Source organism: Magnolia sinica, chromosome 12 (genome assembly GCF_029962835.1).
Source record: "Magnolia sinica isolate HGM2019 chromosome 12, MsV1, whole genome shotgun sequence".
In the NCBI taxonomy this organism is placed as follows: domain Eukaryota; kingdom Viridiplantae; phylum Streptophyta; class Magnoliopsida; order Magnoliales; family Magnoliaceae; genus Magnolia; species Magnolia sinica.
This window is the reverse complement of record NC_080584.1, coordinates 31,342,100-31,366,972: the sequence shown is the minus strand read 5'-3', so window position 1 is coordinate 31,366,972 and position 24,873 is coordinate 31,342,100. Positions and strand designations below refer to the sequence as shown.

Sequence of the window (24,873 nt, the reverse complement as noted above, 5' to 3'; positions counted from 1 at the left end):
GGTAACATGATCACACTTCGGAGACCTACTACAGTTCATATATCTTTTACATGTATTACAGTCTTCCGCTTGCAAAACTCACTTGTCTATGGAGTATGATATGTTGTTTTGGTATAATCTCATTCATGTTTAATGCACTAATACGGACAACATTTAATCATCATTATATATGTTGCATAAGTGATGTATTGGAACTTGGGAGTTAGGCCTATGCTTGACCCCCGATTTTCAAGGCCTTACAACTCGTCACTCTTGAAGTCCACACGACTAAGAACATTGAGGCCATGCCTGTGGCCGAAGAAGATGAGGTCGTTGCTATGGGCGGGGTTGCCCAAGTTGTTGAGGGAGACGAGTCTAGAGCGACTCAAGAGACCATCCCCTCAGTGGCCCCAATTGATGCTGAAGGGGGGGCAAGGGTTCGAGCCCCGGGGCTAATGAGGAGGTGAGGACATTCTCGCCCAGCTACCATATGTCTCGTCTAGCTACTGGGCGGCGAGACATGCTCCAGAGGAAGAGATTGCTGACCTGATGGACTCTCATCCAGAGGCCTTCCTCACCGATGTGGTCGCGCTTTGTTATAAGGTATGTACCCTCTCCGACGTCATCTTTGCTCCCTTTTTTATTTTTCTAACTTATTTTCTTAATGTCCATCTCATCCCCACGCTGCTAACCACTTGCTAAAAAGTGAGGCAGATAGCCGATGAGTGCAAACAAGATTAGGTGGCACCCAAGGTGAAGACTGTTAAGGTCGAGGCCCTCAATGCATGCCTTCAAGAGGGGGCGGCGGAAGCTGATGCCTGGAAGGGGACTCTAAAGTTGTAACGCCCCGGATTTTTGCTAACTTGGAGTTAGACGTACTTAGGCAATGGGTCGATCCTAACACCTTATTAACTTTCTAAAACTCAATCTCAAAGCGTAAAGTCCCTTTTTTAACCATTTTCCTTCGAGATCTCACCTTTCACCATCCTATCCTTCAAAGTTTTCTAAGCATATTCATAATACACACCAATCCTAGGGTATAAATGATGAAGAACAATACCGAAACTAAAACTTACCATAAATATTAAATAAATGGATAAAATGGGTTTTTGACCCTTAACCTTTTGGAATCTAACAAAATAAATTAGTTAGTTGGATAGATTAGCATCTCCTACTCAAAATCATATATTGTACGTCAAATAAACTCATTCCGGTTTACAAATTGGACCTGAAAATGCCACACACGGACGCGGGGGCCAAACGACACAATTCGGGGGGACCCGAGGTGGGTCCCACATGTATCCGACACCCCCGGGGGGGACATCACCCCTGGGGTGAGCCCTCGCCCCAGAGTCCAGTGAACGGTGAGGGGCTCGCCGGTTTGGCAAGGCCTCGCCAAAATGCGGGCCTGGCAGGGCCGCAGCGGGCCGGCGGCCCGTTTTCGGCAGAAAAATTCTGTGATTTTCGCCCAACTTTGAAAATTCATATATCCTTCATTATAACTCCGATTTAAGTAATTTAAAAGCCATATTGAAGCTTGATAAGTCTAGTTTCATATTAAAATAATTTAAAATTATAATAAAATACTAAATATAGTTAAATATAGGTCGTTGTGACAACTATCCGAAAATTGTTAGTTTGGACAGCTGCTGCTTCTGGAATTTTTAGAATTTTTCTACAATAAAAAATCTAATGAAATTTTGGTAGGGATGAAGTGGACTTAATGATGAACTATTAGAAAAATAATTAAAATAATATACCAACTAAAAGTACTAAAAAGGGGCGTAGAACTGCCGTAGGACCTTATTCTATCGTAATTAGGGCACGATTTAGTTAATTGCTAAACTGAACAATCAATAGAATTAGCTCGAACTACTTTAAATACGAACTACAAGACTCAAAATGAGTAGAATCATTAACGCTACATTATCTTGAAACTTAGGATCCATCTCAAAACTCAGTTGCTCTTGGGAGCACCTTGAAACTCCGTATCGGACCTATACCGCACGTCGAAAGTCCGATTACCCTGAAACTATACGGATATGACCGCATTACTGGACTTGACAACTCCCTCAGAAATCAAGTATTGATTGTGTCTAAAAATGCACAACTTGAGCCCGGAGCAAAAAGTGTGAGAAACATGGAAATATTTAAAAATAAAATCCGAATTTAAGTAATCTGAGTCGTGTCGCTTGCGGGCCAAATATAAAGATTCAGACCGTCAGAATTTGACCCAAATACACCCTCGGATCAGAAAAAATGTCCCACACATGTCGATGTACTTGTGGCCCTGATCGAGTGACCGTGACCGCTGAACTGAAACTGGTCCGCCACGGCTGATCTGTAAATCCGATCGGAATGAAAACTCAGGCTGACCTAGATCCATGGTCAGGGAGCTTAAGTCCGACTGCACGTGGAAAAGGGGCCGCCAGAAGTGCTCCGTTGGACGGGAACAATCCATATTTGGATATAACCTAAGTAAACCTTGGCCCTGGGGCCATTCCCATCAAACCTGGGCCTATATAAGGACCTTAAAAACTCTCTCATATGCCACACGAATTTTGCAAACCCTAAGGGAAAGAAGAGAGAAAAGAGAAGAAGAAAGTGAAGAAGAGAGAGAGAGAGAGAGTGAGAGATAGATGTTGGGATCTTTCCCTGACGCTCCACGTGCTTAGCCACCACTCCTGTCTCGCTATACGGGCGATACCAATCCTGTTCTTAAGTAAGAAAACCTAACCCTAATCTGTTTTAGAGTTTCAGATAGTGTAAGTTATGAATTAGCTAACCTAATTTATGCTATAGGTTGTCAATTTGCAGTAGACAAAGACTTAGCTTTAAAACTGAGTTCGTTACGAGTCTACTGGCGAAAGGTGCGGACTATAAACGTATAGGTTAAGGTTTTCAAGGCTTTCAATGTCGATTAATGGTTTATTATTGATGTGGGTGCAATTTCACATGCAAAATGCGATGTTTGTTTTGCGTTTCTGATATATATGAACTCTATTGAGATTAGTGTATTCCATGTATACGTAGAAAGTATCGTATACGTATGAAATATGAACATGTGTTTGTCATGATTAATTGCCGTGTGTTTGTGCTAGTTGTATGTGCAAAAACTCCTTAGCGAAAGGATTTGTCCTAATATGTGCTATCACCAATATACGTCATGTATGTTGGAATATGTAGTCTAAGTGTTTGTAGAAATGTCTGAATGAACAAGTATGTAATATACTGTACTTTATATGGGCGTTGAGAAGAGATTCTCAACTACCTTAACGATGTGTATGATTTCCTCCATGCAAGTTACATTCTTTATCTGTTTAACTTAGACACTACTTATGTGTGAGTTCATGTTTAAGTTGAAATCTATTAAATTCTCACATGTTTGTATGATTGAAAATTGTTAATCCATTATTGGTCTGATTTGTTTGTATGAGTAGCTGTTATAATTGAATGTGTTTAGGACTACGGAATAGTCCAGGCAATCGGTAACAGGCTCTGATTGGTGGCTGAGGTTGTCTCGCCACATAGGACGTGATCAGTGAATCCGAGCCGTACTTGGGATGTCGGCAGTGGTTAGGCCACAAGGAGTGCTTACGCACTTCATGTCGATTAACTCAACGTGCGCTCGTACTAATCGAGCTCGTCAAGTAACCCGATTGACCTGATGTATGTTCACCATGTATGGACGCTACTGCTTGAATCTAAGGTATCAAACTCACCACTGAAAACCCTTTTAAACCTTGGTACCTCGATCCGCTAAGACTCATGAGCCGGGCATGGTGGTATGGGACACCGTGATCGAGCTGTCGGCCTACGCTGGGGTGACGAGCCTCCTCGTAGTGACCAGTGAGCAACCCAGACTCGTAAGCCGAATACGGTGGTATGGGACACTGTATTCGAGCTGTCGGCCTACACTGATAAGGTGACGAGCCCTTTGTAGTGACCTCGAGCATACACTAAGACTGCGTAGAGGCGACGAGCCCTTACGTAGCAACAAGAGTACACTAGGCCTGCACTGATAAGGTAACGAGCCATTTGCATTAACCTAGAACCGTATCATCGTATGAGATTTACTAAGATTGACGACCCTAGAATGGATCATTGTTTGGGAATTGATATAAGGGAGGTACCTTAGCTTCTCAATCCTACTGTATGAAACGGACTAATAAGAACTTGGTAATCACGCTCATGCACCGCATTACGTGTGCGTTTGGCGTAGCATGTCAAGCACTGTGGCAATGTTGCATGCGCGAACGTAAGATGAAGTCGTTGAGGGAGCACAGGCGAGGGCATGCATCATTGTTCATATCATTCTTGCATTAATCACAGTACTTAGGGATGTTTGCTTGTATTACATAATCATTATTGCTTGACTGAATTGATAACATGTTAACATTTGCTTTATTGTTCCACTGAGTTGATCACTCACTCCCACGTTACGGGACGGTGTTGTACACACCAACCAGACCCTGTTGTAGGTTCAGATGATGGCGTAGCCTGCGAGGCGGAGCCGGACTTTTATGATGATGAGGAGGGTATCTCCTTGATGCAGCTATCAGGCGGGTCTATGTAGACCATGTTTTGATCGACGGGGTTACAGGGATGCTAATTAGATGCCATTACACTTATTATTTTGCACTTTTGGAACACCATGTATATTCATTTTGTCCATTTTTGGAGTATACATGTATATATTTAACTTGGTAACATGTTCACACTCTGGAGACTTACGACAGTTTATATATTTTATATATCTATCACAGTCTTCCGCTTGCAAAATTCACTTGTCTCTGGAGTATGATATACTGTTTTGGTATAATTTCATTCATGTTTAATGCACTAATATGGACAACATTTAATCATCATTATCTATGTTGCATAAGTGATGCGTTGGAACTCGGGAGTTGAGTTTGTGCTCGACCCCCGATTTTCACGACGTTACGAAAGTGCGCTGGGGAGGAGCGGGATGTTCTGAAGATCCTGCTGGACGAAGCCCAACATATGGAGGGCTTGGTGATGGCAGACCTTGAAGGGACAAGTCCCTCCTTGGCTCAGTTAGGGCCGAACTGGAGATGGTGAAGGCACACGTCTCATCCGTCGAAGCCGATGTGCGGGATCGAAGGCGGAGCTAGAGAGGGTGAGAGCTAGCTTGACGGCTAAGTTGGCTTAGGCTAAGAAGGCCTTAGCTGCTCAGCTGTCTGAGTCTGAGGCAACCATCTTGGCAATCAAGGCTACAGCTGTAGAAGGATATAAGGCCTTGACGGAAAGAGGCAACGAGGTTGATGTGGTCTACTGTACGTGTTGTGATGTATAAAGCACCCTTATTTGTCAAATTTCGATAGGACAAAATAGCTTATAATGTGGTTCACACATGTGATGGAAAGTTCACCTTCAAGTGAATCAAGATGGAAAGTTCACTTTCAAGATTAACACATGAAGTTGGAAAGTGTAAGTTTAAGAATAAGACACAAAGATGGTTACTTCAATTATAAGCTCTACTTCACTTCAAATTCAAGATCAAGCTGCAACTACAAGATTACTTCAAGTAGAAGAACCACTGAATACTACTGAAGATTCAAGTAGAAGTTTCAAGGTATATACTTCAATGTTCAATAATTTCATGAATAATTGACCCTAGAGAGACCTTAGACTTATGTTCTTTCATATGTTAAACATATATGGATTTTTATACTTTGGTTAGGCTTTAGTTCGACTAGTCTAGGCTTTGGTTCGACCAGTCTAGGGAAAGTTTCAACCAGTCCAAGATTTGAACTGAAAAATGGATATTTTCTATTGGTTCTTCAACCAGTCAAGTAGGGTGCTCGACCTGTCAAAGGCATATCCTCGACCAATTGAAGGGTGCTCGACTCGAAGTCCAGCAACAATTTTTTGGCACCCTCGACCAGTCGAAGGTTGTGCTCAACCGGTCGAGCAGGGCCCTCGACCAGTCGAGCAGAGCCTTCGACTAGTCAAAAAACAGTTTTATCCAATCAGACCCAAATTTTGAAATTTCGTTGATTCTTAGACGAGTCGAAGGAGACCTTAGACCAGTCGAAGCAACAAATTTTCATCCTATAAATAGAGGTCTTTTCTCACTCTGAAATTATTCATTCAAGCCACAAAAAGCCTTCACTTTGAGAGAGAAAAGTCTCCATCTTCTTCAAGCTATAGAACGGTAATTTTAAATCTTTTTAATAGTTTTTGTTTTGTAATTTCTTGATCTCTTTTATGAATCTTATGTTATAAAGGGAGTTTATACTGTTTTTTGTGAAATCTAAAGAATTCAAACAAGTAGCCCAAGGTTTGAATTAATTTAAAATCTATTTAGAACCTAGAACCCTTGATTATGTTAATTGGACATTGAACATTTCTACATCAAGAGAAGTGGTTTACGGGATACATCAATGAGCGTCTTCAGAAGAAGATAAGTATTATTATTTATTTATTTTTAGTTTCTTGATATATCCAGAAAATCTCTGTGTTGGTTTTAACTGAGATAGCCAGAAAATCTCAGCGTGGGGTTTCAATTGTGATAGCCCATTTGAAAACACAAATGTATAGGTTTTAAGGTGAACCTGAGAAAACCTTAATTATTAGTGAACGCCAATATCACGTGGGTTGTGATTATTAGGAGTGGAGTAGGTGTGGTTGTTTGAGAACAGTTGTTGTACACAACGAACCACTATAACTCCTGGTGTTTTATGGTGAATGATGTATGTGATGTGTATGTGATGAATGGTTGTAATCGTTTTATGTACATGTGGTGAATGCTTGTAATAGATAGTTTTCTTTCATTTTCTTCTCGTTTTAGTTTGTGATCTTGATCCTTACTATGTTCAAGAAATCAGGTTGTCTTACCTAAAACATTTGTTTTTGGTATAAGGTTGTCCTTTGAACAAGATTCAAATCAATTTCTCAATACTATTACAATTGAGATCTCTAATTAGTTCTGATTTATTTAATCTTTCAGTTCGTTACTTTTTATATTGGCATAGTCCTATTCACCCCTCTCTAAGACTGAGTGCTCGCCCCTTTCAAGTGGTATCAGAGCTAAGTTGCTCATTTATTGGGATTAAATTCCTTGAGTTTAAATATCTATTAGAGCTTTCATTATGTCAAATTGCGATAGCTTGTCTATTACCAAGCCATCACCCTTTGATGGCTCAAATTATGCTTATTGGAAAGCCAGAATGAGGATTTTCTTAAAATTCATATATGAAAGCGTGTAGCAAGCCACGGTAACCAAATGGAAACCACCTGTGTCTGAGGTTCTAGGCAGTGAATGAACCAAGTCCATTAAAGAAACTCCTTTTTATTTATGAACTGCACCTGAGAGATTTAATTCCAAATTAACTGTCATTCAGGAACTAAGAGACATTGATCAAATGAAGGTTGATGAGTTTGTTGTTTCTCTTCAAACATACGAGTTAAATTTTAAAACCCCCAAAGGTAAGTCCATTGCCCTTAAGTTATCCAAATCTATTTCAAAAGATAACAATGTTAATTCTGATATTGAAGATACAAAGGATGATATGGCTTTACTTGCTAATTTTCAAAAGTAAGAAAAGAGATGATTTTCAAAAACATTCTGATAAGAGAAAGGGAAAATCTAAAACTTGAAAATCTATAAAAGACAGTCAATGTTTCAACTGCCATGAATACGGGCATTTGTCAAATAAATGTCTCAAAAGGGATAAGTAAAAAGAAATGACATGTTAGCTACTTGGGATGAATCATCCGACTCTAAAAGTTCTTCCGAGTCAGATGAATCAGAACAAGAAACTTCAAATGAAGTGAAGGCCCTAATGACTATAGTTAGAATCACCTCCTCAGATAGTTGTAACTTATCTGATTATGAGAATCTCAAGGGTGACCCTGAAAAGGAAAATAAAGATGATCTTCAGGATGCCTATAATGCCCTGTATAGGGAAAGTTGAAAAATAGTTATCAAGTTAAAGATTCAAAAAGAAAAATTTCTTAAACTAAAAGAAGAATTTGAAAATATTGTTTTGGAAAAATCTCATCTTTTTTATTGTTATAAAAAAAGCAAAAGTTGATTTAAGTTTCAAAACTTCTGAAATTGAAAAACTTAGAATAGAAAATGAGAATTTAAAACTTGAAGTTTCTTCACTATTGAGTTCTAAGGATACTAGGAGATACGCCCATGAAGACCCTAAGTTGGAAAAGTTATTAACCGCATCAAGAAAATGTGGCGATAAATCGGGTCTGGGCTATATCAAAGATACTCCTTTGAAAAATAAGAATGCATCTCCTATATTTGTAAAAGGAGAATCCTCAAACTTAAAAAGTAAGAATTTGAGAAATAATAACCAAAACAATTTCAAAAATTCAAAACCTTTTCAAGCTTCTAAAGTTAATTCTGATAACATCAGCTTTATAAATCAAAGATATAACCCCTTAGCTGAAAAATAGTGGACTTACTCAAAGAGCTTCTCAAATCTAACTCTAATGTTATCAGAGTTGATAGACAGAGAAATTTCAACTCTCACAAGCCAAGAAAAACCAATGGTACTCCTAAACCCAGAACTATAATGAAATGGGTTCCTATAGTTACTTGTCTTGTTGCCCACACTACCTTCAAAGCTTCTAGCCATTCAAAAAGGTATCTAGACAGTCGATATTCAAGACATATGACTGGTGACAAAAATATATTCACCAACTACAAATAAATAAATGATGGTTCAGTTACTTTTGGTGATGGAAGCAACTGTACGATTGTAGGCCTAGGTACTGTTCAACTCTCTAACCTTCCTCCTTTTGAAAACGTCTTATATGTTGAAGGTCTTAAACACAATCTTTTAAGTATATCTCAAATCTTCGATAACAAACATAGTGTAAAATTTACTAATCAAGGATACGAGATTTCAAATGAGAAAGGTGGTGTGATATTAAATGGTCGTAGGACTTCTGAAAATTGCTATATTATCAATAAGTCTCGCTCTTCTAAATTTTCATGTTACATGGTCCAAACAGATGAAACGAAATTATGGCATAAACTTCTTGGACATGTTAACTGTAAGTGTTGTGATGTATAAAGCACCCTTATTTGTCAAATTTCGATGGGACAAAACAACTTATAATGAGACTCATTCATGTCATGAAAAGTTCACCTTCAAGTGAATCAAGATGGAAAGTTCACCTTCAAGATCAACACATGAAGTTGGAAAGTGCAAGACATGAAGATGACTACTTCAAGTTTGAGTTCTACTTCATTTCAAGTTCAAGATCAAACTACAACTACAAGTTTACTTCAAGTAGAAGATCCACTGAACGCTATTGAAGATTCAAGTAGAAGTTTCAAGTATAATTGACCTTAGAAAGACCCTAGATTTAGGTCCTTTTATATGCTAAACATACACAGGTTTTTATATTTTGATTAGGCTTAGGTTTGACTAGTCCAAGCCTAAGTTCGACTAGTCCAGGCTCTGGTTCGACCAGTCAAGAAATACTTCGACCAGTCCAAGATTCGAACTCAAAAAATGGACTTTTCAGGTAGTTCCTTGACCACTCGAGTAGGGTGCTCAACCAGTCGTGGGCACACCCTCGACCAGTCGAAGGCAATGCTCAACTAGTCGAGCAGGCCCTTCAACCAGTCGAAGAACGGTTTTATCCGATCAAGCCGAAAATTTTACTTTTTGTTAGATCTTAGACGAGTCAAAAGAGACCTTAGACCAGTCGAAGCAATCGATTTTCATCCTATAAATAGAGGTCTTTTCTCATTCTAATTCATTCATCAAAGACACAAAAAGCCTTCATTATGAGAAAGAAAAGTCCCCGTCATTTTCAAGCTATAGCACGGTAGTTTTAAATTTTTTAATAGCTTTTTGTTTTTGTAATTCATTGATCTCTCTTTTATGAATCTTATGTTTTAAAGGGAGTTCATACTCTTCTTTATGAGATCTGAGGAATTCAAACAAGTAACCCAATGTTTGAATTAATTTTAAATCTATTTAGAACCTATAACTCTTGATTGTGTTATTGGACATTAAACATTTCTACATCAAGCGAAGCGGTTCTATGGGCTACATCAAAGCGCGTCTTCAGAAGAAGATAAGTATTCTTTATTCTTTTTTTGGTTTCTTGAGATATCCAGCAAATCTCTGTATTGGTTTTGACTGATATAGCTAGAAAATCTTAGCGTGGGGTTTTGATTGTGATAGCCCATTTGAAAACACAACTGTATAGATTTTAAGGTGAACCTAAGAAAACTTTAATTATTAGTGAACGCCAATATCACGTGGGTTGTGATTATTGAGAGTGGAGTACGTGTGGCTGTTTGAGAACAGTTGATGTACACTCCAAACCACTATAATTCTTGGTGTTTTGTGGTGAATGATGTATGTTATATATATTTGTTGAATGATTGTAATCTTTTCATGTACATGTGGTGAATGCTTGTAATAGTTAGCTTTCTTTCTTTTTTTCTTGTTTTTAGTTTGCGATCTTGACCCTTACCACGTTCAAGAAATCAGGTTGTCCTACCTAAAACATCTGTCTTTGGCGTAAGGTTGTCCTTTGAACAAGGTTTGAATCAATTTCTCAATACTATTACAGTTGAGATATCTAATTGGTTCTGATTTATTTAATCTTTCAGTTCTTTAATTTTTATATTGGCAGTCTTATTCCCTCCCCCCCCCCGAGCTCACCCTTTTCAAGTGGTATCAAAGCTAAGTTGCTCATTTACTTGGATTAAGTTCCTTGAGTTTAAAGATCTAGAGCTTTCATTATGTCAAATTTCGATAGCTTGTCTATTACCAGGCCACCATTTTTTGATGGCTCAAATTATGCTTATTATAAAGCCAAAATGAGGTTTTTCTTAAAATATGTTGATGAAAGCGTGTGACAAGCCACGGTAACCAAATGAAAACCACCTGTGTCTGAGGTTCTAGGCAGTGATGGAACCAAGTCCATTAAAGAAACTCCTTTTTATTTATAGACTATACCTCAGAAAAATGAAAGCAGTGCAAATGCTAAGGCTTTAAATGCAATTACATGTGCCCTATCACCTAATGAATTTAAAAGAATCATTTCATGTGATACAGCTAAACAAGCCTGAGATATTCTTAAAATGACATACAAAGGAACTACTATTGTCATGAAATCTAAAGTTCAAATCCTCACTAAAAGATTTGAGGAAATTCGTATAGAAGAAAATGAAACTTTCATGGACTTCTATATGAAATTAAATAATATAGTTAATTCCATGTGAGGTCTAGAAGATGGAATCCCAAAAAGCAAAGTCTGTGCTAAAATACTGCGATCTTTTCCAAAGAGGTTCAATTCTAAAGTAACTGTCATTCAGGAACAGAGAGACACTAATCAAATGAAGGTTGAGGAGTTAGTTTTCTTCAAACATATGAGTTAAATTTTAAAGCTCCTAAAAGTAAGTTCATTGCCTTTAAGTCATCCAAATTTATTTCAAAAGATAACAATGTTAATTCTGATAGTGAAGATACAGAGAATGATATGGCTTTACTTGCTAAAAAGTTTTTCTTTGTCTGGAATCTAGAATCTGGAATCTGAATTGCTCCGAAAACTATTGTTTCCTATCATATGAAATTACCAAATGCTTGACTAAACAAACTTAGTGAAATTCAAGACCAATGAATTATGGCAAAGAAACAGAATGGCAAGTTATATAATCATTGGGTTTTTTTCTATGAATCTAGATCATTGCTGTTTTTTTTCTCGACTTTTTATTAGCAAGTCATCAAACAAAGTGTTGGGATTGTCCCATCAGATATTGTTGGGTATGATCCATCCAAGGTGCACACCATACGATCAATGTATGGATGGGTCCCACATGCAAAAATTGAAAGCCCAAGAATAGATGCATGTGTCCAGAATCATATAATTCCTCATCTCGGATTAGCTCCTGGCAAATCAATAGTGAAAATTGGCAACAACACTATACCAATAACCAATCAGTATTTGCCATTTATATCAATGGATCAAATGTATCCTAAGCTATTCAGATGTCCCATAATGTAAATGACAAACATGATCCAATTCATTCCACAAAGAAAAACCATTTTCTCAGTTTAATCTTCCGAAATGTAGACCCTATCTCTAGATCTAGCAAATCCCAATGAAAAAGGGAAAATAATATCCATAGAAATGAATTGAAACGCCTTGGGAACCACTGAAACAGATCTCAAGTGTTTGTTGTGAATTAAATGTTTACAGCAAACAGCTCAGTTATCAGAAAAAGGACCACCTAGGTAGCAAAGAGATCTAGATGTTGATAAAATTCTAATGGCCAATGTATGTGCCAAAGGTGAGAGATATTGAAAATATTAGAGTTGGCTGCAGAATAAAACAACACAGATTGCCACAGGGTATTAACTTACAACCAGGACAGATCATCTAAATCAGCAAGAAAATCAAATGTGTTGCAACACCCACAATTTCCGATGCTGCAAAATAGTAACAAAAGAAGACCTGAGAATCTAAACTGTTGCTCTCTTGCATGATAATATGCTACAAACAAGCATAACAAAATGAGGAAGACCAGTAACAAAGTGACATAATAACAACAAAGAGAAGCTTATGAGATTTACATCTGCAAATCGAAAACTTTACAAACACAACAAAAAGCACCCATATGACAGCACCGAAAGAAGCAACACACACACACAGAACCATTCCTTGGTAAATTATTATAACAAAAAAAGAAAGACATAAAACCATCGTGTTGATAATTTGCAACTTCATGTAAACCATAACGGATCATCCAATGTAGACTTTATAACATAAAGCCTCGGCAACTCAGTATTTGGGCTAAATATCCCAAGGAGATGCCAACCGTTTCACATGAAAAGTGTTTTTCACTTGTAAGTGGGTACTTCTCCAAATTCTAATTTCAAATGTCTCCTTTTGCTCCATAATGAAACTAATGAATCTTTGCTTATATTCTTATTCATGAGCATTTAATTTGTAATTTGTGCAACTATGTCAGCTATAATTTCTGTAAATTGCAAAATGGATTCAAAGTTGTGAAATTTTCTATTGGATTATGTGCTTGCACTTGAAAATTAAAAAAAAAAATACATTCCTAACAGATCATTTTGTGGTCTTCATTATTCAATCATTTATGCACTTAGTTTGTTGAGAAACTTCTTTTTCTTTTCTTTTTTTCAGGCAGTGGTACAGGGAATCTGCTGAGCTGAGGAAAAATGAATTAGAAGCATGTAGAGCATGTAACGTGTTCGGGTTTGCAGATTAAGCAAACCCATTCACCTCTGGTCACATTCCTATTAAGCCCAATGCACTGCTTCCAAGTTGGGAGTGGGAAGAAACACAACTACTATTAGCTGTAGAGAACATCTCCCCATTTGACCACAACGATTGAAGAATTGGCATTTCACTTGCGCATCTAAATCCGAATCCAATGAGAGAGGAAAAAGTTTGCATCTGCCTGTAAATGCTTAGGCCCTGTTTGGTTGCACTTGAAAATCATTTCATCTCATTTTAGTTAAAAGAAATTGTGTATTAGAAATCATAGCTTAAGGCACCAGGTTGCATCTACCTGTATTTCACGACATTTCATGACTAATCAATCTAATTTGTAGAAAAATATTGTGGAATTTATTGACATCAGGTGCAGCCAAAAACACCCTTATATAAATTATGGGTTATCAAAATTATTTTTAATCCTTACCAAAATCTCTAAGTGCGACGCTGGGTACCTCGCACGCTGAGAGCCATGTGAGTGAAACTTTCATGAGATCCAACCCAAACATAAAACATGCTTCAAATGTAACCCAAAAATCATGACCACCCAGAACTTTGGTTGTCCATGCCGTAGCAAAAAGTTGGGACGCCCAATATTAGCTTTTGTGTAGGGGCCACCATAGTGTTTACACGCCATCCAATCCATTCATCTAATGTGCTTCATCAGGATGAAAGAATTATGCAAAAAATCATTACAAAACATAGGTGGGCCATACCACGTGAATTTAGAGGTTTTGAGTTATAAATTTTATAAGGAAGCTGAACTGAATGCTGAATCAACCTGATTTTTGGATTGAGGCTACACAAGGGCGTTCCCGCCAGGTACTCCGCACTACCGCCATGTCGCTTTTTTTCTTCTTTGTCTAAGTGGCGACTAAGAGGGCCCTATAGCATCGAATTGACGGTGGTAGGAATAATCTTTTCACAAAATTAATTTGAATTAAAAGTCTCACAGTTCTAAAATCTATCATCCCCGCTGCACACATACTCATATTGCATTTTTCTTTTGTTTCTTGTAGCAACTGCACGCACACATAAATACATGCATGAATCGATTTCAAGCATTTTTCAGATCAATCACATCAACAAAGCAGAGAGATTCAACAAAAAAAAAAAACCCTAAAAATTACAAACCTATAGCTCTTATGATCAATCAAGAAACTAATCAGAAGATCAGCTGACACCATCAAGGGTTGGGCCAATTATTAGATTACAAGGCCAGGCTCGAGCCATTTTGGCTGGTCACAGACTGGTCACAGACCCAGGTCGGTCTTGGATTGACCTTGGCCCGGTCTAAATCTGGCCTGTTGAGAACCCCAATAAGACCTGAATGTGCCACATTCAGGCCAGATAAAGAGGTGTATACCATAAAGATGATCCAAGGTAAGCAACTCATGCCTGAAAGTTGGCACCATCAAGGACAGTGTCAGGGGAACCAAAGTCTGAAAGCCAGTTTACAAACAGCCTGAAATACAGCCTTGGGTTGAAAGAGGACTTCTTCTCTAAAGCATCTTTTCGGATAACTCTCACAATCACAGACAGAATCTGCCAAATATCATGATGAGAATAGTGCAAGTAACACCAATGAAAACAAGAAAAGAAAAATTAAAAATAAAACACATTCTGTTTATCTTAACCTTGGCTAGAAGAATCTTCTACATCAGAAGACCTTTATGGGCTTAAATTAGCATTCAAACACAACCTGTAAATCATTTACAACCAGCCCCATTTATGTTTGGTAATTTGGTAAACTGATATCCATTACCAGCCCTACTCATACAAACACTATCAATTAGTCGTTCAAGTTATCATCTGTTTTGGTAGTTGTTTACAATTATATTAACTTCAGGAGAGTATAGTTACTGCAGTCTTTTTACTTGGAGCATAATTTTTAAACTCTTCCAATCTCAGTGGACAATAATTACAAAATGAGAAATCAACAAAACAAATGTAACAAGCATTAAAACAAGTGATGGATGACAAATCATTTCCAAGTACTTAGGAAGAGTTTTAATGCACATGTTAGATGAAGTGTGCCTTCTGTAGAAATTTCCTCCACATTAACGCATGCACACAAGCACATAGAAAATTCCTCCACATTAATGCATGCACACAAGCACATCCACCGCCCACCCACACACACCCACTGACGCATGCACACACATGGCATACACGTGTTCATACCCCCACACACACATGTGCGTGTGCATGCACGCATGTACGCAAGAAGAAATAGAAGGTGAAAATACAAGCACTGGTAAATTTTCATAAGCAACTTTCTTATCAACCTAACATTGGATAGAGTGAGCACCTTTTGAGAACGAATATCAGGTGAGTCTCCATTGTTTAGGGATTTCTTCTTTAGTAAGAGTGCTTCCAATTTGGAACATACCCGAACTTCTGCAAGTGCTAGGGCCTAGAAATTCAAAATTAGATACAAAAATTAGATAAACCAAAGAAATTTAAGAAAAATAGTCAAAGTCCATGTGAACGAGCACAAATATGCACCTACATATGAATTCTGAAAAACTATTGCATATCACAAAAAAATAATAATAAATAAATAAATAAATAAAAATCCTAATGACAGAAAATCACCATGCAAAAATGAGCATCAAGCTCACCTCTAATGTAGCATGAGTTGTTTCTGCAGGTGTTATTTGTTCACCTTCAGTTGAAGGTACTCTTGACATTTTCATTCCTTCAAGCTTTTGCTGCAGAGCTGAGGCTTCAGCATCTATTCAGTGAAAAGTATGAAAGTTTTTCTCATGCGTGCAATTGCACCTTGGAGTCTACCCACATGGATTGGAAGCTAGGTGGGCTCTATCATGATGTTTGTGAGGAAGCCATCCCATACAGCCATTTTGACACCACATTTTAAGTCGTGAGACAAAAAATAAGACATCCAAAACTCAAGTGGGCGACACTATAGGCACAGTAGGGAGGGAAATGCCTATATTTGAAATATCTAATTTTTAATTTTGAGTAACTTCTAATTTTTTGGAGGAGATGAAGGCATCCAAACAGTATACATACAAGGAACCAGAATTATTATGGAGCTATCATTCTTTTATTCAAGTGGCATATGTGTCTACCAACCATTTCTTAAGCTGAGTAATAACAGGGTGTTTCTTTAGTTCTTTGGATGCCACATATAAAAAAATATATTTATAAGACATTCTTATGTGTGACTGTCAAAATAGGAAGAGGGTATGGCTTGTGGAATGCATGTGAAGAGAGAGAGAGAGAGAGAGAGAGAGAGAGAGAGAGAGAGTCCCAAAATAGGAACATTGATGGGCATTACATATCTACTGTTTGTGGGCCCCCAAAATAGGAACATTGATGGGCATTGCATATCTACTGTTTATGGTGTTGTGGCCCACTTGCGTTTTAGGCATGCTTCATTTTGGTGTTGTGGCCTACTTGCATTTTAGACATGCTTCGTTTTGACTGATTTCCTCAGACGATCAGGCACAAAGATGGATGGATTGGACATTGCACTAACATTATGGTGGACCACACATGCTTGGCCTGTATGGTGAGAGTTACACGCAGAGAAGAATCTCAGGCTACACACCAAATCAATTAAAAGAAAAGATTGCCCATGGTTGAAAGACAACACACGAAAAAAAAAAAAAAAAAAAAAACTAAAGCTTGCATCTAATCATTTGACTAATTACAGAAGTAAATTAGTTGAAACGCCACTCACTGTTTATTACGGCATTCTTGTAAGCTACTGCAATTAGTCAAGGAGTCAAGAAAACTCAAGTCATGAGCTTCCCCAAATCCAAGTTCATTAGCACCCATATCTAAGATTGAGAGATCCTTCAGTATGCCAATCTACATACAAGAACAATTTTCAGGTGACATGTGAAAAACAACGAAGAAACATTGCATGAGACACTTTTCAAGACTCGCAAGTAGCTAGAGAAGTACACGGTGAACAAATGCTGGTACAAACATGCCTCCATATCCTATGTTCATGATCTAAGAAGCCTTGCTTCTTTAATAAGAAGAGATAATCTTATGCTTAGCAAAAGGAGAATTAAAAAGAAGAAGAACAAAAACCTCCTGTGTACTGAGTTTATCAGTTGATGTTGGTAACAGTTGTTCTGTTGCTGCAGAAAATTTTGAGAAAACCTGCAATATGAGAAGTTGGCATTTACAAAGGCCCCAACAAAACTAAATATTATAATGTGCCCCTAATACAAGTATTTTTTGTAGTGAACCCATCTCGCTACAGATTAAGATACCATCCAGCATGGCCCTAGCTTCAGCAATAGTGTCACCCATTAGATGGATTTGTTTGATTCGAACAATTGACTATTTTTCATTCTAGTTGCCCATTAGATGCCCATCAGTCGGGTAGTTAGGACATCATTTCAATGTAAGTTTTAGTTTGCGGCCCATCCAAACGCACTCCAAGAAATTTCAGCAGCAGCTCATCCATGGTTCAAAAACTTAAAAACTCGAATCCATCTACATTCTTGCTTGAAGATTCTTGATGTCTCCTCACACCTGATTTGCAAATGGCCACCATAGAATTCCACTAATTTCACCTTAATACTGACCCAATGAACCTACCATGTTGCACACCGGTTCATTCTATGTTCTCAACAGCAACTTGAATTTCAGGTTATTAGAATATGATATTTTGTGGCCCTCTATGGACATCCTAAACCTGATTTTTTAAACTAGGTTTTGGCCAGCTGTTTGGTGAATTTTTCTCCCTATATAATTCAACTTATTACATTTTTGGCCAGCAACATGCCTTCTTTATTTTATATATTGATTTTTTTCATCAATTTTTCAAAAAAGATTTCTATACTGCTGGATTTTTCTTACTGCTGAAATTTGTCTTTCAGATTCAGATTCTGAGTTGCTGGATGAATTTATCTTATATGTAAAATTTATCTCCCAAATTCAAATTAGAGCTTGGTGAATTTTTCCCAACCTAGATCCTAAGTTGTTTAATTTTTCTTGTGTATAAATTGCTAAATCCGTCACCAAAAATCAGATTCTTCTTCTAGGTGATCAGATTTCTTCTGCCGAATGGTGTTGATTTTTGTGTCTTTACCGACCCGATTCTATATGTGGATTTGTACGTATTTTTTGAAACCTGATTTTTTTTCTCTACTGATCCATAGATAATACCATGTTGACTTTGAATCATCCAAGATCATATTTTTTTCCCATTGAATTGTTCTCTGCACACATGCTAAATTTTAATTGAATTGTGACCATCATTCATGGTAAACTTGCTGGCTTTGCTGAACTTTCAGTGCTCACCATATGTGTTGGATCACAAAGCTCCAACTAGTAGAAGTTTTTATCAATATCTGAACCATATATATAAATAACAAATGACAGAATATAGATATTAAAGGCAAGAGAAAGGGAAAGAAAGCTCAGGCAAAGTCATCTTGCAACAAGGAAATTTACCTGTGTAAAATATGTAATCAACTGTGCCAATGAAATCTCTAGTGCAGTTTGTGAACTACGGTTCATTAGTCGTGGGGTCCATTCTCCTCCTTTGTTGCTCCAAACCAATTCCAACTCCCACCATCCTTGCAAAGGATGAGTATGCACTGACCTGTAACAAACACATTGTCACGACCTATGCAAAATAATTGGGTGGTTCAAGGGAAGTGGCAGCAGGCTGAAGTTTTACCATTGGAAGTTGATGAGTTAATTTGTTTGCAGGACGCAAGATTCCAAGAGGGTCTACTGTCAAGTCAGGATGCAACTCATCCACCTTCCCCATAGCCAGATCCAGATGTTCATTCAACACTTGTGATGTAAAATTATACATTGGCAATTGCAGAGAATGCAAAGAAATCGATCAACACTATGAATTGGAAAAATGAAAAACTGAAGATCATCTATTCTGAGATTCCACATAGAAAGCACACACCTTCCCAGCAATCAATTTAATCCTCATAATGCTAATAGTTTTACATGTACTTCCATGAATGACTTCGGAACCTTTTGCATTCTTTGTCAAATGATGGAAAGCTATTTCACCCAACGAACATTAAAATAATCTGAAAGAGATTGCTTGATCACGGTCAAATCCAACAGTAAATAAAACATGCCACCAAATTTCATGGAATGGAATCATATACCTACTTTACACACAACAACACCCCTATATGAAGTGTAACTAGAGCACATTCCCCACTTCAATGGATTCAACTTTTGCAACATAAGCAAGTAAAAATCAAGCAACGAGTCAAACTGAAAAGAGTGCTCAACTAAGTTACAATTTGGGTGTGGCTGTAAGGATTTTTTTTCTTTTTCGTTTTTACTTTTTATGGCATTGCTATGAGGGATTTACAAACTATTGCAGTCTGTGACTCTGCATGCACATTAACATTAGAATAACATATGAACAACATTTGCAAGACAATTCATGAAGGTCTTGCAGGATACACTATGGTATTATTACCAACTCAATGACATCAACATGCACAAAAAATAACATAAACTATCTCAACCAGAAACAAAGTTGCAATGCAATAATTTGCCAATCCGTATACAAAGCATTGTTACGTGATTAATCCCGAGAACAGCAAGGAAGAAAATGTGAGGGACCAACTGAACAAGGGCATTGTACCTGATGACATTGATGTTCATTGCCTAGCAGGTCTAATTAAGGCCTGGAACTTGTGAAACTGCTCCTCCCAACTCAAGCTGCGCTCCTCAACTGGGCCGTTGATCTTTTGGCAAATGTCGTCGAAGAGGAAGAAGCTAACAAGATGAATGCAAGAAACATTGCCATGGTCTTTGCTCCCAACATGACTCAGATGGCCGATCCATTGACAGCTTTGATGCACACAAATGCAAGAAATTGGAGGCATGAAAGTAGGTACTTCCAAGGCAGAGGAGACTGGCTTTCCAGTAGTCCTCTAATCTAACCCAAGAAAGTAATTCTTTTAGGATGTGAAAGAGAAAAGTAGAGGCATTAAAAAAAGAGCTTCCTATAACTAAAGAAATTCACTACGATAGTAAAAAAAAACTAACTCCAATTGCCTACATTCTTTAAGGACAGTTCTGGACACTCACCCATAGAACCTGGGGCTTTGTGTATAGACGGCAAATTCTCTTTTTGGCTGGGGCTCATCACTCATTGATGACAATGGTGAAGTCATTGATGCGTCCCACCTATTACAGGAAAAAGAAAAGGTATAGAACAGCATCAACAAATAAGCAACTTTAATAAGAAACAATAGTAAAATCTCCTTGACATTAGTGGTGAAAACAATTGAAAACTTCATATATTTAACAGGACCACCACAATAATAATTTAAAGAAAAAAATGGTAAGAGTTACATGGCATCTGTGTGATATATAGATGCAATTTCGAGCCCAGTCTCATTTTGCATTTTCCTTGGCCAGGAAAATCTGTCCCTGAGAGAAAAAACAAGCTTGTAGAATCATCAACTTGCAATTGTTCGTATCCACTGCATCTATGGCTATTGTGAATGTTCTGAAGACATCCAATCTCTGCATATAAGATCCTGCAATGATAAGGAGCAACAATTACAAGCATAATATTAGATTCAGCTGCTAAATAATGTTCTTGTTGTAATATTCTGGAACATTAAAAAACGGACTTCCATTACTAAAATTTAACGACAGATCTCAACAATAGAGGCTATATGATTAAGAACTGGCACAGTATGTACTAATGAAGTGAACTGAAATAATTAGTTCTTGAAGTGGAAGTGACAAAATTGCAATTACCTTAGTATTCATATTGAGGAACCAGTCGCCAAATTTCAATTATATTACCGCCATGTCAGATACAAATGGAAGTTAATTGCAACTTGAGGGCTACTCCCTCATATCATAAATACTGGGACAATTTCACCATTTCCTTTCTATTGAACTAACCATGGTTAATTGGTCACGGTGCATCCACATGCAACCTAAAGATTAACATTTAAAAATAAAAATAAATAAATAAATAAAAGATGCTAAGATTCACACAGTCCCACCCTCTATATAGATGCCTATAATAGCTATCAAGTATTATTAGACCACTATTTTAACGGTTAAAAGCATATTAAAAAATGTGATGATTGCTCATAGGTGGGACCCAGATCCTATTATGTGCCAACATGGGTCTGGGCTATTCTTCAATTATGTCCCACTGTGTATGTTCGGTGACCTGAAAATCAGGCCAATCTGGCCCTTAGGTGACACGCATATGAAAAGATGGCCAACTAAAATGAATAATCAGTGATGATCATTAGACATACACATTTGGCCCACCAACCGAATGGCAGTAAAGGCATGATTTTTGGGTCAAAATGCAAATATGGTAGTAAGCCTCTCACTCTAACCAATGGCTAAGAACAAGCCCATATGTTGTGATTCAATGAAAGCCCTTGATGTGAAGGTGTGGGACGTGCTAGAATCTAGGTAGACACCAACATGTGTTGGAGATCTGTGGAATTAATCCATATTCTGAAAGAGTACATGACACAATCGAGAATATTGGTTGAAGCATTTCTTCAAACATGTAGGGGGCCATGGACAGCGGCGGACATGGCTGTCACTACCATGGTTGCTGCCCAATTTGTAGCCATCAAAAGAGAAAAATAGAGAGAGAGAGAGAGTACCTCGAGTGCCTCCCCTTTTTTTTCTTTTTCTTTTTTTTTTTACGTGGAGATTATAATTCTTCTTCAAGAGACAGTGTTCAACAAGTTCAACTACTGCTACAATAAGGGCAGATACTTCATGACCATGAAGAATGGGTAAATCTTTCTATTAAGTACAAAGTCATTTTAATGAATGCCAAAACAGGGTGATTCTGGCCCATGAGAAGGCAGACGCTGCTTAGCCATGGCTTGTGCGCTCTGCAACACCTGTTTCTCCACACCTTCCCTTTCTGCTCTATGCTCCAAAAACCAGTCTAATGGGACCCACCAATTGGTAATGCATCCGAGAAGTTCATCTTTTGACAGAGTTTCAAGTCAAGCAGCATCGAGGACAACGATGAAATGTCTGAGGTCCAGCTTGATTAATGTCAGATTTATTATGAATACAAAAGATGAAAATCATCTGTCAAGATCAAGTAGGCGTCGTTGTGGGCCCATTTCTTGCGTCCATATGACGATATCTGGTTATTGGGTGGGGCCCGATTTTGAAGATGGGTGGGGGTATGTGGAGGCTTCTGTGAATCAAGTCGTGACGTTGCAGTTGTAAATCTATATGAGTATTGCATTCAGTTTCTTTTCAAACTTTGCTATTTTGACATTCATAAATAATAATAATAATAATAATAATAACTAAAAAAAGGGGGGGCAAGAACAGAAGCAGGAGGAAACTTTGTTTACAGCATTGAGAGAATATGTTCATACCAGAAAGCAATACACAAATGTCATATGGAAGATTTCAGAACCTCAGCATTTATTTTTATTTATTTATTCAAAAACCCATCAAATTCTCAATGAAATCAGCAATACCAAAATCCCAAAAAACTCGAATAGGCCAAGAAACTCAATCAAAAACAGCAAGAGCGTTCGAAAGAACAAAGGGGATACCTGCAACATTCCATTTCCCAATATCGAGTGCCTCCAGACAGTGGAGTACGAGCCCGTTTTCCATTCTCTGCAGAGGTAGCGGACCGTTGGAATCATCACCTTCAGAAGAGGATACTTCTGTCTTAAGTTTCTTAGGGCCTGTTTGGATGCCTGTAAGTTGGGTAAGTGGGAAGTCACTTACAGGTGGTGTTTGGGGGAGAAAATTCACCTGTAAGTAACTTACAACCTGTAAGTCACTTACAGGCAAATCTACCAAAAAACTGCAGGGCGATGGGGGTGAGAAGTCACTTCCCTGTAAGCCACTTACAGGCTCAACGGTCGGATTTTTAAAAAGAGGGGAAGATGGAGAAACCCACTCTCCCTCTCTGCAATCTCTCGCTCTCCCTCTCTGCAATCTATCTCCGTCTGCAACGACCGCCCTCCGTCTCTGCAATCTCTCTCTGTCTGCAACGACCGCCCTCCCTCTCTGCAATCTCTCTCTGTCTGCAACGAACACCCTCCCTCTCTGCAATCTCTCTCTGTGTCTGCGACGACCGCCCTCCCTCTCACTCCTCCCCCGAAACGGTAGGGTTTGATCGCAATGTTTCCTTTACCGCTTTGAAAACGGGAGTGGATTAGGTGTTACTCGTACGCATGCTCACCTGTGCACGTGCGCACGTGCGATAATTTCCACACGTGTAATGGAACTCTAATCCGAACGGTTCATGTGATGAAAAATCCCATTAAACCCCCCCAGGGACTAATTTTCACTCTGATCTAAAACTTCGGTGGGCCATATAAAAGTGATATGAAAATCAAAGGAGAAAACTGTTTTCTTTTGCCATGGCCCACGAAAGTTTTGTCTCAACGTAAAAGTTGAGCCCTGTGGGTTTCATGGGATGCTTAATCACTTGGACCATTCAGATTTTTGACTAACATAGCTTATTATGAGTTCTCAAAAAAGGTTCTCACAAGAACTGACGCCAACTGCGCGGCTAAGCATTTTGATGGTGGGGGACCGTGATTTATGTATTTGATCCACCCCATCCATCCATTTTAATAATAAACTCTGTGGATGGTTTAAAGTAAGACATGTATAGAATGGTACAATGTACACTCGTTAGACGGCTGGTTTGCTTGATGGAGGTTACCTTTATTCAAGATCCATTCATAGTGCACCAGAGATATGATCTGGATCACTAGAAGGTGGGTGCACCTACATCGTATGCTACTTACATATTATGTTGCTGCTGTGGTTTGAGAACAAGCTGCCAATTTACCTATAAAAATTCATATGTTTTTTTCAAGTTAAAAACAGTGCAAAACGAGTGTATACTCATTTTAGGATTATCCAAATCTCACGTGAACCCCACCACAGAAACAATTGTGGCCAGTTTAATGAACCCATGGGCCGTTTGCCTATTTCTAATGGTGTGGTCCACCTAAGATGGATTCTTTTTCTACATTTATTTATTAATATATTAAGGTGGGCAGCATATGGATTCTTTTTATGCATTTATTTATTAATATATTATGGTGGGCCACACAAATCTTATACTAAAATGCTCCCTTGGATTCTTTTAATGCATTTATTTTTAAATTTTTATTTAATTATTTTCATGCATTTAGATTCTAAAAATTGGACGATGATGATAATTCTAATTTTGTTATATATGGACCATTTATGCTTAATGGTATGTATTTCATCTACTTTTATGGGCCACTTGATAATTAGTTTGGCCTAAGAATTAGCTTAAATATTCATTTTGATGGGCTTAGTAAAATTACATATTTGATCCCATGCATTTTTATATGATTATAACATTTTGAAACAATTTTCTAATCTAAGTTCTGCTCGATGTGAATACACAATTTTTTATCTATAAGTAACTTACAGGTTACTCGAACAGAAGAACTAACTTACCTATAAGTAACTTACAGCTTACATCCAAACAAATTACCTGTAAGTCACTTTCACCTGTAAGTGACTTACATGTAAGTTGCTTACAACTTAAAAGAACTTAAAGGCATCTAAACAGGCCCTTAGGGTTTCCTGTATCGGAGTCTTCGGTTTCTGGGTCTGCTTGATCTAGTTTGGGTTCCTTTC

The 24,873-nt window shown here is 38.0% G+C and overlaps 1 long non-coding RNA gene across 1 annotated transcript in view; it reads right to left on the bottom strand.

Moving 5' to 3' along the window:
* Window positions 1–23,663, bottom strand: part of LOC131221188 (uncharacterized) — a 76,232-nt gene extending 52,569 nt beyond the window's left edge. Inside the window, exon 1 of the long non-coding RNA XR_009159091.1 lies at window positions 23,014–23,663. This is a non-coding gene — a long non-coding RNA (uncharacterized LOC131221188). The remainder of the gene's footprint in view (window positions 1–23,013) is intronic.
* Between the last annotated feature and the right edge of the window lie 1,210 nt (window positions 23,664–24,873).